Source organism: Macrobrachium nipponense, chromosome 2 (genome assembly GCF_015104395.2).
Source record: "Macrobrachium nipponense isolate FS-2020 chromosome 2, ASM1510439v2, whole genome shotgun sequence".
Lineage (NCBI taxonomy): Eukaryota > Metazoa > Arthropoda > Malacostraca > Decapoda > Palaemonidae > Macrobrachium > Macrobrachium nipponense.
Window position 1 is genome coordinate 124,059,038 of NC_087201.1, and position 4,652 is coordinate 124,063,689.

Consider the following 4,652-nt stretch of genomic DNA (forward strand, 5'->3'; position numbering starts at 1 on the left):
CTGCAAATTTTATAAAAATGTCATGAAAAGATGATAAAACTTTCTAAAATAATTTAAAACTTAAAATAATCAATAAAACACTAACAATAATGTAAATATAAATATATGAACCAAAATATATCTAAGATAATAATACTAACACTAATGAAAATATAAATATATGAACCAAAATGTATCAAACTCCCAAGGATGACCTAAAGAGTCTGTTTTAATTTATTTCCAGAGTATATAGATGTACCCCTCTATCATTGACAGCCCTTGTGATTTTATACGACAATTTTTCCGAGTAAATTAATGTACCTTGGAGCCAAAAGGAGCTACAAAGAGCCCTTAATAATATCTACAAAGTACTGCACAAGGTATGTTATAGGCACACTCGTCTACAGGGAGATGCTGATGGTACACATATATACTTTACTGTACAAAGTGTTTTAGTCACAAAATACAATGAAAAATTTCCCCCTTGAAAAAAAAAAATTAAAGCCATTAACACAAAAAAATGAGTGCGCAAGGCTGTACTACTCTTTACAAAGGAAGCATGGTCTCTGATAAAGAAAAAGGAAGAGATTACAAGGAGGTCTGATTGGAGAATGTTGAGATTTGTGGCTGGAGTAATTTAGGAAGATCGTAAGGTATGTACTATTAGGAATGTGGATTGATATGTGTGGTATGGTATCAATAGGGTAGCATAACTACTGAGATTTCAAAAGACTGAGATATTTGGACATGAAATGAGAAACATGAATAACAGTTAGTCATTAAAGCAGCAAGAATGAAGCAGAACAAGGATCTATAAGAAGTCCAAGTGTCAAGTACTGTATAAATTATAATAATAAAAGAATAAGTCTATGGTACATCACTCTACCATGACCAAAAATTACGAAAGAACATCCACTACAATGTAAATGATTAAATACATACTGCATTCAGAAACAATATACAGGCAGTCCCCAATTATCGGCAATCCAGTTTTATGGTACTCGTCTAGTGCCATACAATTGGCAATTTATGGGGCAATAACAGGTCGCGTTCTGGCTATAGGCACCATAATGATGCTTATGCGACGATATGTAAATCGCCAAGTTTTGGTAAATGGCGGTTTTTGCTTAACAGCATCCCTCAGGAACAGAACCGCCACACGCCCCCCCCAATAACCAGGGACTAACTAGAAAATTTAGAGGCAATGTATTTTTCAGTATTTACCAAAGTCCCAATCACCAACGTGTTGTCCTTTCTAAAGGGAAAGTTACAACCTTATGAAAAATATTTTCCTCTTGGTATTGACAAAACTATAAAACTAATCAACCTCTGTGTAACTAACAATGTGTTCTCTTTCAGTGGTAATTTTTATAAACAAAAATTTAGTTGTAGCATGTACATGGAATATTTCGAAACAGAAATTTTGTCCTCTATCAAACCCCGCAATATGGTCTGGCTTAGATATGTAGAGGATATTTTTACTTACTATGATAATAGCTGGGGTGATATCAATTAATTTTTCAATCAACTAAATTCGCTAGTTCAGACTATAAAATTTAAAACAGGATGGGAAAACGACAGAAAATTGCTGTGCCTAGGTGTACTAATCATAAGAGAACAGAATAGATATGCGTTCACAGTATACAGAAAACCAATTTTGCTGTTTCATATAGTATTCATTTCCTAGGTTACCACGATGTATCAGTAAAGTTCATGTTCAGGCACAACCTATTCCTCAGGGGGCTTAGAATATGTTCAAATGGGTACGTAGAAAAAGAATTCAACACGATCTGCCAACACCTAATGCAACTGCTTTACCCACCATACATTATCAAGAAGGTTACAAATAAAGTGAATAAAATGTACTTTAGAGAGCCCACTCACAATAGACAATAGACTTCAGCAAGAAAATAAAAATTCCATACGATGAAAACATCCAAAAAGCAATGGAACACCTCAGATCTAATAATCGCTTTACTTTCCATTATCCCAAATCCATTGGGAGTTTGCTCATTAACATATACTTAAATAAAAGAGGAGAAGAAGCCGGAGTTTACAAGATATCGTGTAGCAATTGTGATGAGATTTACGTTGGGGAAACCAGTAGATCAACCTCGCACAGATTAGCAGAGCACAAAAGATCAATGCGATATACATCATTGAACTCGGGGATTTACCTACATATTAGGGAAAAAGGCCATACTATTAACCCTCTTACGCCGAAGCGGTAAAAAAAAATTGTTTCCTGTGTGCCGGAGGTGTTTCAGAGTGAGCGCGGAAGAAAAAATATTTTTTTTCAAAAAATCACAGCGTGCTTAGTTTTCAAGATTAAGAGTTCATTTTTGGCTACTTTTTTTGTCATTGGCTGAAATTTAGTATGCAACCATCAGAAATGAAAAAAAATTATCATTATCATATATAAATAATGCGATATATGATAGTGCAAAAACGAAATTTCATATATAATTGTATTCAAATCGTGCTGTGCGCAAAACGGTAAAAGGTAACAAGTTACTTTTTATTCGTTGTAATGTACACTAAATTGTGATCATTTTGATATATAACACATTGTAAAACGATAAAAGCAACACAGAGAAAATATTATCACAAAATAATGCATGAATTCATAACGCGCGGACGTAAACAAATATTTTTTTTCAAAAATTCACCATAATCGAAATATTTTCGTAAGACTTGAGACTTCAATTTCTTTCAAAATGAAGACAAATGATTGAATATACTATACTATAAGAGTATTAGCTTACAATTGCAGTTTTTGACCATATCTGACGAGTTAAAGTTGACCGAATGTCAAATTTTTTTTATTTTTTATATATATTTTTTTATATGCAATTATTTCAGAAATAAGAAAAGCTACAACTTCAATATTTTTTGTTTTATTTTACATGAAATTGCGCACATTTTCATATATAAAACTCTATGAAATGCCTAATATGAAATGGAGCAAATATTCCGAGAATGGGACGAACGCATTTCGGAGATATGTGCCGGAGAATCCGCGCGCGGAGGGAAGGAAAGTTTTTTTTTTTAAATTCACCATAAATCTAAATATTGTGCTAGAGACTTCGAATTTGTTTCAAGATGAAGATAAATGACTGAATATTACTAGACTGTAAGAGTTTTAGAGCTTACAATTGCGTTTTTCGACCATTTCGGTAGAGTCAAAATTGACCGAACGTGGTTTTTTTTGCTATTTTATCGTGATTTATATGCAAATATTTCAAAAATAAGAAAAGCTACAACCTTCAATTATTTTTTGTTGTATTCTACATGAAATTGCGCACATTTTCATATATAAAACTTTATGTAACGGCTAATTTAAAATGGTGCAAACATTACCACAATCGCACGTATGATTTTTTCGGAAGAGTCACGCCCGCGGACGTAAAGAAAATGTTATTTTTTTCATAAATTTACCCATAAATCGAAATATTGTGCTAGAGACTTCCAATTTGTTGCAAAATGAAGGTAAATGCTTGAATATTACTAGAATATAAGCGTTTTTTTTAGCTTACAATTGCATTTTTCGACCATTTCGGTAGAGTCAAAGTTGACCGAAGGTTGAAATTTTGGCAATTATCGTTATTTATATGAAAATATCTCAAAACTGATAAAAGCTACAACCATGGGTTGTTTTTAGTTGTATTGTGCATGAAATTGCGCACATTTGCATATATAAAACTTTATATAACGGCTAATTTTAAAATGGTGCAAACATTACCACAATCGCATGTATGATTTTTTTCGGAAGAGTCACCGCGCGGACGTAAGGAAAAAGTTTTTTCATAAATTCACCATAAATCGAAATATTGTGCTAGAGACTTCCAATTAGTTGCAAACTTAAGGTAAATGATTGAATATTACTAAAAATATAGAGTTTTTTAGCTTACAATTGCGTTTTTCAACCATTTCGTAGAGTCAAAGTTGACCGAAGGTTGAAATTTTGGCAATTATCGTTATTTATATGAAAATATCTCAAAACTGATAAAAGCTACAATCATGAGTATTTTATTGTTGTATTCTATATAAAAATACACATATTTTCATATATAATACTTCATGTAACGGCTAATTTACAATGGTACAAAAATTATGTCAAAGTGACGAAATAATTTCCGAGATGTGTCACAGATAATTTTTAGTGCGGCAACCGAAACAAAGAAATTCGCGCTTGCGCACCTGCGTAACGTGTAAAACAAAACAAAACAACCCTTGGATCCGTGAACTCCCCAGCATCCACCCCAAAGGCGCGTGATTAGAGTGTTTTAGGCTGGTAGGCCTATAAGTATTTTTCCGCGAATTTTAAAAAAAACTTTTGTAAGTCGACGTAAAATACGTCCAGTCGGCACACGGGAGACAAAAAATGTCGACGTAAAATACGTCCAGTCGGCGTAAGAGGGTTAACTGGAGTGGGGTGGAGCTCATTTTCAAAAGTAGCTGTTTGTACAAAATGAGAATGCTGGAATATGCTATCATCTGTCAAACCAACAATATGAACCTGTCAGGAGGACATTGGAGATCAGACGACATCGATGAGCTAATCCTTAGGCCGTTCCTCAAGCCGGTGTCTTAGAACATCCGACCACAGGACAAGTCGTCAGCCGGGAGTTAATGAGGCCATAAATCACCAGGGAATAGTTTAATGTCCACCC

The 4,652-nt window shown here is 33.7% G+C and overlaps 1 protein-coding gene across 1 annotated transcript in view; it reads right to left on the reverse strand.

Moving 5' to 3' along the window:
• Positions 1 to 4,652, reverse strand: part of LOC135220965 (uncharacterized) — a 57,868-nt gene that overhangs the window by 24,345 nt on the left and 28,871 nt on the right. The window lies entirely within an intron of this gene.